The 11,835-nt window shown below is 40.4% G+C and overlaps 1 long non-coding RNA gene across 1 annotated transcript; it reads left to right on the top strand.

Annotated features, from left to right (window-relative positions):
- The first annotated feature begins 343 nt into the window (after window positions 1-343).
- Window positions 344-713, top strand: LOC124670584. Its single transcript, XR_006992573.1, has 2 exons — window positions 344-377; window positions 489-713. It is a non-coding gene; the product is annotated as an uncharacterized LOC124670584 (long non-coding RNA).
- The last annotated feature ends 11,122 nt before the right edge of the window (window positions 714-11,835 follow it).

Here is an 11,835-nt window from a genome sequence, read left to right as displayed (position 1 = left end):
CCTGTTTTTGCCTGCCCGATTTGGACAGCAGTAATTGACAATTTTTTGAGGGAAATGTGTGCTCCTCTTCTACTCAACAAATCTTTGATACGAAGCATTTTTCTTCTTATGTGCAGCATGGGGGGCTGTTGCTGACCTTGCAGCAAGCTAGCTTCATGCACAGCTGGTTGTGCTACGACAATCCAATCAAATGGCGTCAACACGCCGATTCTGATTACTTTTTTTCCTCGCAGGTAGAATGCAACGTGAAATCTGGTGTTTTCTGTTGCTTGTTGTGTTGCTCAGGTAACACATGATATATTGTTTGTTTTCAAGTTTATATTGATCAGCTATTGCTCCTGCAGGATGAGAAGATTTGTTCAATTGAAGCCAAGCAGGTGGGTGTTCACTTAGAAATGACAATCTTTACCACAGAAATGGTTTCATTTGTTCACTGCTTGCAATAATGTGTCTATACAGGCTGAAAGATTGCTGTTCCTGTTTTACAGCTAGGAGCAATTCTGTGATCAATTACGTATCTTCAGCAGGAAAATACATGGATGCACTCGGGTGATATCCTTCCCTATATCTCACCAACCAACCTGTTTGAGATCTGTTCTACTATATTAGTATGTTGTGTTGTGTATATGCTAGTCATGACTTTTTTTGGTTTTTGTATTCAGCAGTATGAGCCTGCCACATTATCAGTGGGTCAATATTGATATTTATGGGCACCTGTCACTCTCCATCTACCGCCCGCATCTACTCTCTAAGAGTTAATCTACTCAGGTTATAGTTTGTGCAGACAGATTTTATGTCTTTACTAGATCATGAGGATACAAATTTGGGATATCGTGATTCAAAATAATGAAAGATATCACGTGAATATGTGAAAATGATTCTGATATATGAAAGATACCACATTAAATTTGAGTCATCTTTGTTGTACTATATAATTTCTATTGCTTTGCAATAACTAGGAAAATGAATTTTATGTTTCAGGTTACTTAGGCCATGGTAGATCTGAACATTAAATCTGAATATGTTACCTTTTTTAATATCGTCGCGGTCTCAAATTTAAATTTGACCTGCACTAATTAAAATGTTTTGGATTTTTTTGAATAATCTACTTTCCGAGTTTCCTGTCTAAATTAAAAAAAACGGCTGCCCGGTGCATGAAGCTCCCCTTTTGCGCGGGTCCGGGGAGGGTTCGGACCACATTGGGTCATTGTATGCAGCATTTCCTTGCAATTTTTGAAAGTTTCAAAGTTTTACTAAGTGGCATGTCTTAAGTTTACTGCAAACATAGGATAATGTATGTTTAAAATCCCAGTAATATGTGTTTATTCATATTTCGGATTATCAAAGAGATTTACAGAAAAGTCTAACTAAACTTCAAAAATCCATAATTTGTATTTCTAAAATGTTTTGCTTTTGAAACGATTATTTTCAAATGTTTATACATGTCTACCAAAATCAACTTTCTAATTAGGAATATCCAAAACACATGTTTAATTGTTGGTGTTCGTAGGACAACCATGCTCCCGGGCATGTGTTTAAAAAATTCTGGCCGACACAATAAATGAACACCAGTGAGGTGAGCCTTTTGCTTTTAAGACAACGTCAATCCTGCCAACGAGAGAAATTAACTACTCGGGTAGTTTGCTGACTTAGTGTAGTGTGAACGCCATGGTTTTTTAGTCGAATAGTCTCTATATAGTCGTCGAGTCGTTTTCCAAAAATCACGGTGACTCGCGACTATACAACGACTTATGACGACTATACAGCGACTTTGGTCGACTATACACTGAGTCGCAGCCTTGGCGACTCAATTTTGAGTCGCGACTCAAAAACCTTGGTGAACGCTGACTCGTACAACCAACTATCCCTGCTCTACATCAATGGTCTGCATGCAATATCATGTATTAATACCATTTATTGAATCAGAAATGTATTAGTATTTATTTCCCCTTACTCTATGTACAGATCACAAAGCGTCAAAATGTGGTCTAGATTTCAGGTACATGTGCCGCCTGGTTCCATATGTCCGCGTCCATCTTCAGCATGGTTTTAAAGGTGTTAAGGCGTCTTAGGGAGGTTTGGGAGTGCTTTGATGCCTAAGCCACGACTAGGCGGGTGCTTTAGACGCCTAGGCGCTTAAAGCAGTCAGTTTTCCTAGGCGGGGGAGGGCGCCTTGATGCCTAAGCGTCGCCTATGCGACGTCTAAACAACGCCTTTAAAACCATCATCTTCAGTTGCAACTTGCAAGTTTGCAACTTAACCCATAATTTCTGAGCATAAATGCTCATATGCCAATCTTAGTCCATGTGTATAAATCAGCTGGGTTTAAGTTTGGTGTGTAATCCTGAAAACAATGTCTTTAGGATTCCATGCATAGTTTGGATATTCGAGTCTGCACAGTTTTACTGGAATTACATACATGTCCTTACTCCTCCTTCCATGTTCTAAATAATACTATCACAGTGTTGTAGCTATAAAATTAGTATTTGCTAACTCTGAAGTCCTTTTTCATCCATTTGAATGTTTGGTTTACCTACATTTGTTTAATATAGTTTGCTCCTTGTACTTAAGTTTTTCTCTATCAGCATGAACTTTGAGTCACTTTGAGCCTCGAAGACATGTTTTGTCTGTATGAACTTATTAATTTAGTTCAGCTACCATCTTTACTCTGGACTATGTTTACAATATGATCTTATCTAGTGCCTTTTTCTGCTTGTTAGCAATGTCAGTCCGTATGGAATCTTGATCTGTTACCGTTTCTCGGAAAAAAAATGCTGCCATGTTTACGGTTGAAACTCTCCTTTGTTTTGTTGCCAAACTAAGAGGCCTTGACAGCAACCATTATGTTTTGTTCAGTTCAAATTTGGCTCGGCGAGTGTCTATTTGAAGTGTCTCGCTGTACTGAAGTATTTTCTTTGCTGACCATGCTTTGTTCTCCTTGTTCAAGGATACTATGGAGGACTAAATGACAACCAGGGTAGCTTTACCATGTAGCTCTGGCTGGTCCTAGGTTTTGATTTCTTTCTCCTTGGCCCTTGCCGCCGTGCCATTGCAGCGGTGGCCTTCTTCTTTGACTCTCATGGATTTAGGTAAGTTTGTGGTTTCGGGCATCGAGCTGCTGACCTGAACTGGACTATATATTTGAACTGTTCGGTGGCATGCCGTGCATCAGGTTAGGTTGTTGTATTGGAGTGATGTGTACCCATTTCGTGGTACGGAAAGTTGACCATGTATTGAAATGTATATTGTGACATAATCTGGCTGTTTGTTGCAACATGGCCGTTGATGTTGTTATGGATGTGTGTGTGTGTCACCGAGCTTGTTTGATTTGATTTAGCATTTTTTATTGGCGGTGCTTGTGTTTACTATCCTGTGCTGATCTCCAATGGAATGCTAGCCTTAGTACTTTGTAAGTTAGGAAATTTGATAAGGCTGGCATGCTTAGGTTTGGCTGGCTCACATGATGGTTTTGTAACTATGCGATCTGGCTACGATGATGCTCGCCTCCACTGAATCTGCTTGTATGCACTCCTAGTGATCATTCAGCTATGTAGCAATTTTGTGCTTACTATAAATCATGTGTCTTTGTATATGGCAAATATAATGCATGGCCTGTGGTGTTTTTATGGGTTGCCGAGTCTTATATATCAGCAGAGCTTCTTGTGTTGAAGAGCTGTACAAATTTGCTCCAAGAACTTAATTGCTGGTGTGTTCTATGTACAGGTAGGGGAGGGTGATGACTGATGCCCCAGGATTGCGGACTCCGCCGTCTGACTCGGTGACTCTGGTTGCTGCTTTGTTCCGTATTCTTGTGTTGGTGCGCTGCTGTTGTGTTAACGTAGTAGCCAGTAGGAGTGTTTTCATCAAGTCTCTTAATATTCAGTTGAATTCCAACCTGCAATTTGTGTAACAGTTTTTTTATCTAATCTTTAGTTGCATCAGTTGTCTTTCATTAAACTTGTAGCTGGCTGGCTGGCCAGTTTGGCACATGTAATGTAGCCGCTTTATTATTTATTATTGTTTGGAAAAGGAAGTGTCCAAAATTCAGACGATCTTGGTAATTATCACCGGGTAATCAATCAATGGATTAATTAGGCTGACAAGTAGTTTAATTTTCTTAAAGAAAGTCGCGTCTTGATTGGAGAGGGAGCAGTCTGGATAGTGAGCAGCTCGTTTTCTTTACTTGAGGCAGGAGGGAATGAAAATGGAATTATGGTAAATGAAAAAGAAATTAACAGCTGCTGAAGGTGATATTCTAAGATCGATTCATTAGGTAGATGAAATGAGAGAAAGGGTAAATGTGACCTTAACATCTATTTATCCTAGCTAAGCTGGCTTCCATCGGGAGTACTAGCATAATTATCGAGCGATATGCTTGATGAGCAACTCAAAACAACAAACGGGAGTACTAGCATAATTTGGTTCCTTCTGCTGAGTTAATGAGGCCTTTTAATGTCGTATTTAAAGTTTTAAATCGGACTCGCCTTACTCACAAGTCACACCATTCCAGACCACCACAATAAATGTAATTGTGTGCTGAGTTAATGAGTACGTAGCTGTATATACTGGGCCTTTCCTTTTTTTGTAAAGGAAAACAGGTGAATAAATGAAATTGTGTGCTCACACCCTTCCCACAATAAATGAGAAATCGCCTGTACAGAGCTACCCATCTCCAACGACGACTCTATTTATACCTGCGGAGGGTTAGGCTTGCACAGAGAGAGGAGAGGCAACAGTTTGCACTTTGCAGAGGGACTAGTGGATGTCGAGAAGAACGTCGAGGATGGCGCTCCCTACCAGGTATACCAACCCTGCAGTAGTGCAGTACTCATCTAAGATAGATTACTTCAACACTTGAACTTCTCTATACATGTTTTTCTTCTTACGTTCTGCACTTCTCTTCTGTTTTTTTTTTATTAATATGTGATTTGCTTTTCCTTTCCAGTATTTCGTTTTTCCGGCCCAGATTTATGATGAAGGCGGAGGTCCTGAATTCCTCTTCTCCGAGATGCACTCACTGTATGTTTTTTCTTAGTCTGGTGGTGAGGTCATTCTTTATTTTTGTTTTACCTATCCATGACCCTTGTGTGGTTTTGCTCTGTCCTGGTAATATGGAGAAGGCGCGAGCACAAATGGCTTCCAGAGGGGTGGTTTGTTGAGATTAGATCTGGGGGTGAGAACGTGGACAAGGTAATATTTTTTCGGGTAAAATTGGTGATTTAGATTTACACAGATGTTCATAGGCCTTGGATTATCTAGCCAAAGTTGATTGTTTATTGGTAGTATATCCATTAGGGACTTGGAAGAAATACAAATTTACACTAAGACTTTCTCGTGATAACTGGACATAAAAGGATAAAACGCCCATGACTAATGAAATAATAGACTTTGTCACAAACGCTGGCTTGGTCAGCTTCCATTGACCAGATCGGAATCCCTTGCGCGCGTCTGCCGCCAAGGTTCTTGAGCAACGTTGTGATGGCATGCAGGCTCGTAGCCGTCCCCGACGCCGTCCATGGTGAGCGACCCAATTGGTGCCGCCCGGCGATGTCCGCTTGTACATCCTAGATCTAATTTTACTTCTTATTTTTTGGTGTTGTATACCACCGAGAATTCATGCATGTTGGGGCCGATACTGGTGAGTTGCAGCCAAGCTTGGTTGCAGCTTGATCATCCATGAGCACGCGAGGAGAGCGAGTGGGACCTTTATCCGGTCAGGAACGGCACAGCTTGTACGTACTGTCGTACGGCACCGCTGGACGTGGAGGGTTGGGCGCTGTCCGGAGCAGTGGCATGCTTAGATCAACCTAGCCGGTGACGGCGCACGGGCACAGTATGATGCACAGAGGCCGGGCTGTAGCGAACGGCCACCAACGCGCACGAGATTAAAATGGACAAGTGACATGTAGTTTTTTTTTTCTTTTTTCTTGACTTCAGTTTGTCTAGTTTACACAAAAATCCTTTTGGGTGAGTCGGAATGAGATCTAATCCTTATAGTGGGTATTTTTTACCAACGAACAACCAACTTCGGGTATATGATCTAAGGTTGGTCAACTTTCCTTTACCATATCATATCATGTACTACTATCTCCGTTCCCCAATGAATGATTTTCTAGAAAGCATATAATCACTTAAAAGATTTAACTACTAATTCCATCTACAATGGATGCGTCAGGGGTAGGGGGGCTTAGCGTGGGCGTTAAGTTTGTAATCCCAGCTGATGGACCGTTACATTTAAAAATCCCCCGATTGGACATGCCGTAATATTCACAAAGGAAAAAAAAATTTGATTTTTTTACACGGGCACGTGAAATTTCTTGTCTATTGGCACGGCGTGCTGACCTTGCCACATGGTGAATTGCCAGTGGGTTGCGCCCTAGATTGCCGGGCACGATTAGGGTCCAAAAACTTTGTTTGATAAGGTGCCAATGTATAACACCATTAGAATTTTCATGAGAAGTATTTTTGTAATTATGTCTTCATAATTACCTATTTGTTTGCATGAATATCAAATCCATTTAATGGAATTTTATCATTTCATAGGGAAAGTTGTTAAAACTCACATTTGATGGTGTGCATGCCTGCATGGTACTATTAGTATAGAGAGTGAAACTCCAAGACAACAGTTTGCATGTAAACCATAGTTTCCTGACTCAACGGATGTGGATTGTGTGTAATTGCCTGCCTATGGGGACAACGAAGGATTATCAGAGGTTCATGCAGCTTTCCACATGTGGCATAACATTAAGTGTAGATATGATTGGATGTGCATTAAGCAAGCATTATATGTTTTAGGCTAACAATTATGGGTCATATGAGAAATACAATGTATGTACATGCCCTGGAAAAGACTAACATCAAATGTCAACAACAAAATTTACTCACATCATACTTTTTATCAGATTATAGCATTGTGTGTATATTTTTCGCAGTTTTATGTTCATCATGTGATGGGAGTACGTGTATTCTCTAAAAAATATGTACTACTCTATGTTAAGAAAATGAAGATCACTGAATGTGATACAGATGGACAATGCGAAACAAACTCTCAAGATAATATTTTTTCCTTCTATTGTTGATCATTCTATATTTTTGTTTTACCTATATCCATGACCCTTGTGTGGCTCGCTCTGTCCTCGTAATAAGCAGAATCATATAAATGGCTTCCAAAGGGTTGGTTTGCTGAGGTTAGAGCTGGGGGCGAGAACATGGACAAGATGCTCAAGGTAATCTTTTCTCTTCCTTTACCATATCATATCATTTACTGCTATCTTTGTTCCCTAATGAATGATTTTCTAGAAAGCACATAATCACTTTATAGATTTAACTTGTGGAATACCCATGCGTTGCGGAGGAAATAAAATAAGTAGATAGAACCAGCCATAAGAGACCATTATATTTTGTGAACACGAGCGTCCAAGCGCACAATTTTATTTTTACGGCTCCACCTCTGCGGCGACGACATCACATTGCTAAGGGCCCTTCTACTCCAACTGCAAGCAGATAACGGCATTCTCTTTCTCCAAAATTACACACACACACTCTCTCTCTCTCTCTCTCTCGGGCATTTGTCACTCGTGGTCACATGTCAAATAAACCCTTTTCAAATTCCAACTAAAAATTATATGATGTTTTGTTGTTCGAGAGGAGGGAGGAGAAAAGCACAACAGACGCCAGATTCCACCAACCACTGTGACCCACCCACCAGCATTGGCCGAGCAGATTTCATGCACTCCCCATGGTGGGTTCCACTTCTGCGTCACATTGCCATCAGTTTATCGTGCCCTGGTTGGCTATCCTCTGGGCACACTTTTAGCCTCCCCTTCGTCAACTACCTTGATTTGGGTGGCTTATCCTTGCCGTCATCAACGCCACCACGGGCGGCTGGCCTTGTTGGTGTGGAGCTCGTCGGGCACTAGGCCTAGCTAACGTTGCCGGAGCTCTGTGTATGTTTGCCGGTGACATTGAAGCGTAATAGGTACCATTGCATTTATCGGATGGTGCGGCAGCTCTAGAAACTAACACTCATCTAATCATGGTGATTGGCTTAATAAGCATTTCCCAATTCAAACATGTATCCCAAGAAGAATATTTATTTACCATAGCCAAATGTAAACTCATTTAGTGCCAAGTATATCTAGGAATTTATTTGTTAGATTAAATAACTTAATTATAAATAGTCATATTAACATGATAACGACATGGCATATAGATCAAAATGACCTAGTAGAATTGATGAAAATCTCATACTCCACCCGTTCCAATGAATAACACGTTTTTTCTCTGAAATATACATTATATGATGTATCTTAACTATTAATTTTACATTGTTCATGTTAATAATTTATTCTAAAAACTTGGTCATACTTTACATATCTGACTTCCTAAAGAAAAAAATAATCCTTATTCATTAGAATGGTTGTAGTAGAATATACAAGCATGGATGGGATAAATAAAATATTACAAAATTGTTGTTCACAAATAAAGGAACCAGTGTACCGACTTCTAACCAGTTAGAAGTTGCATGTACCATAGCCAATCCTTAAAGAAATACCCACTATTTTCATTTACATCTTCTTAAAAAAAAAGGTAAACAAAATTGGCGAACAGCAACGAAACCGGTAACCACCTTAATAACTCGGGAACATAAACATCGACGGATCCACATTCCAAAGGGCAAAGTAGATCCCAAGCCATACCTTTCTCTTTCTGCTATAATTTGTTCAAATGTATGTAATTGAAGAGTAGAGGTGGAAATACTCTTAACTCATAAAATCTATTGCAGAGATAATTCTATAGAATCAAATGGATAATATGTGTTTGATAAGAAAAAAACTTTAACTTTGCTAATATAACAAAACCAATGCATGAACTGAACTGAACACTATAAAAGTCTGAATAAATCATTACCAAACAGATGCTTCAGAACCGAACAAAGCAGGAATCAAGCATAAGTGTGAACTCACATAGGAAATTGGAGCAGACCCCTTGACTCTGATCGTTGGCGTAACCCAGACGCTTGACGAACAACAAGACCTAGTTGATATGGATGACTCCTTTCATCCTTCGAGTGGCACGCGGTCATCAGCAATGTCAAGGGATCTCGGAGGTTCCACCTGCTATACGGACGTGGGATGGGCCTTGTAGTCCTGCCAGATGACGGTCTGGTCTTCACGGTCATCCCTTCCACCGCATCGATCGGCTGAATAGCTGTCTATGATTTCGTCTCTTTGATTTGTCCGCTAAAATTAAATCGATTCACCTCGGTTAGCATCATGGTATGCCTCATGCCATCTAGCCCTAGTCTAGGTTAGCATCTTGACAACCTAGCTCTAGAGCTAGCAAACACGGACACAGACGATTGCTAGTATGAAATCTAGGAGCGCTCCCTCACTTTGAGAGGAAAAAAAGTCATTTGGATACATTTACCATGAACAGAGGATGAGATATCCTCACGCCATGGGAATCAACCTGCTTATATTTTTTTTGAAACTATGCTAATAATCAGTTTTGATGGACTTCTTAGTGTTCTTATGTTGTCCACAAAACTTCCTAGTGGAAGTTCCCCGGCATGGCGCTCCCGTCCGGCCCTGCGTTCCTGAGGTGCATGGACAACGGGTAATTGTCCGCCTCTAGCCACTTGACCTGCTCTTGGTGGTGGACGATCTGGCCCTTCTCCTCATATTCCAGCGTTGATGCTCTACTACTGCCCTCTTCAGGATTGAGTTCTCCTCCATGGAGGCTCCTAGTATCAGTGAGGATTAGTAGGGATAATCCCCGAGGGGATTGGTGAATCCCCACCCATCACCTGATCCACATTAATCCACATCCCCACTAATCCATACTCCTAAAAACTACCATTTGGTTGACAGGGATTCGTGCACAAGGGAAACCCAAATAAAACAATAAAAACCAACATACATTAGAAAGGTAAAAAAATTAATAGACGTGTGAACTCTAAGACATATTTGAGCTTTATCATACAATAAAACTAAAGAGTCACACACACGGTAACACAACCTGAAGGAGTACATCTCGAGTGTTTCCCAGGCAAACGAGCTAAAGTTGCAAGAATTGAACAACATCGAATGGATAGTGGCTTGGTACTCCAAATTGAAAGATTAACATTGTTTTTGATTAGCAATGATAACATCTTAACTAGAAGTGCCCGCCTAAAACATAAATAAAGATCATAGACAATACATTTGTACTCCCAATTTCCTTAAAAGGAAACCACAAGCTACTAACAGTTCTACCAAAGGGAACCCACTTTTACGACACCAAGAAATTAAGGAATAGTTTCTTATGATGACAACCACCACTAGAATGTTGACCAAATAGTAGGGCATCAAGCACAGTCTTCACTAAAGCCTAACATTATGGCTACTTTAGCTCAACTTATGCCAAATGTGCAGTTAGCAATTCTAGCAAATAGTCAGGTACTCTCTAATCCAGACAGATCTGTCATCACTTATACATGACACATCTACAATGTCTAACATGGAAATATGAAAAATCAAACATTGACTTCTATCTTATTATTTGAGCAGACGGGTAATCTTCAGACCTGAAATTACATTGAACCTGTAATGACTTTAAACCTACCACCGCTACCCCCACTCCCTATTCAAGAACCTAATTCTGATATGTCATTATCGGTAGGTGGACACAGTTTGCTCACGTAGATAAACCAGCAACAATATCTCCTAGAGCAGTATTATGCACCTCAAAACAACTATGGTTCTGTATGAAACCTCCTGGCCAGCAATACCAACTCCTAGTCCCTCCCCTGCCCCAAGTCAATGCCGGTCCTTTGCCGGCAAACAACTAGATGAGGGCAACCTAAATTTCTCTTCTCAGGTGCGACAACAACAACAAAATGTTGCTTCTTGTTCTTCCCAAGCTCCTAGCTCAACAAAAAGAATTATCCATTATCAAATTTTATGCCCCAGGTAATTAACCTTGAATTTACTAGTTGCACATGACTTGAGCAAATTCAGGTTGTCACATACATGTATTTGAAACCTGGAATCATTTTTGTTTAGATAATCGATACTCTTTTGTTGCTGAGCTAGGAGCTTGGGAAGAACCAGAAGCAACATTTTGTTGTTGTTGTTGTTGTACCTGAGAAGAGAAATTTGGGTTTGCCCCCATCTGGTTGTTTGCTGGCAAAGGACCAGCATTGACAAGGGGCGGTGGAGATACTAGGAAGTTAGTATTGCTGGCCTGGAGGTTTGAATGGCTAATTGTTCCTACACCGAACCATAGTTGTTTTGAGATGCATAATACTACTCTGGTAGATACTGCTGTTGGTTCATTTGCGTGGGAAAACTCTGTCCACATATCGATAATGGCATAGCAGAATTAGGTGCATGAGTAGGGGGTGGGGGTGGCAGGTTTAAAGTCATTATAGGTTCAACGTCATTTCAGGGCTGAAGATTACCCATCTCCTCAAATAATAAGATAGAAGTCACTGCCTGATATTTTATATTTCCATGTTAGAAATTGTAGATGCGTCGTGTATAAGTGATGATAAATCTGTTTTGATTCGAGAGTACCAGACTAGTTGTCGAAATTGTTGACTGCACATTTGGCATAAGTTGATCTAAAGTAGCAATAATGTCAGGTTTTAGTGAAGCCGGTGCTTAATGTCCTCATATTTGGTCAGCATCCTAGTGGTGATTGCCGTTAGAAGAAACCATTCCATAATTTCCATGTGCCGTAAACGTAGTATCCCTTTGGTAGAACTGTTTTCTGTTGATTGTTGTGTTTCTCAGGTAACGCATGATATATTGTTTGTTTTCAAGTTTATCTTGATCAGCTATTGCTCCTGCA

The sequence above is a fragment of the Lolium rigidum genome, chromosome 7 (assembly GCF_022539505.1).
Source record: "Lolium rigidum isolate FL_2022 chromosome 7, APGP_CSIRO_Lrig_0.1, whole genome shotgun sequence".
NCBI classification, from domain to species: Eukaryota; Viridiplantae; Streptophyta; class Magnoliopsida; order Poales; family Poaceae; genus Lolium; species Lolium rigidum.
This window is presented reverse-complemented; position numbering and strand designations above follow the sequence as displayed.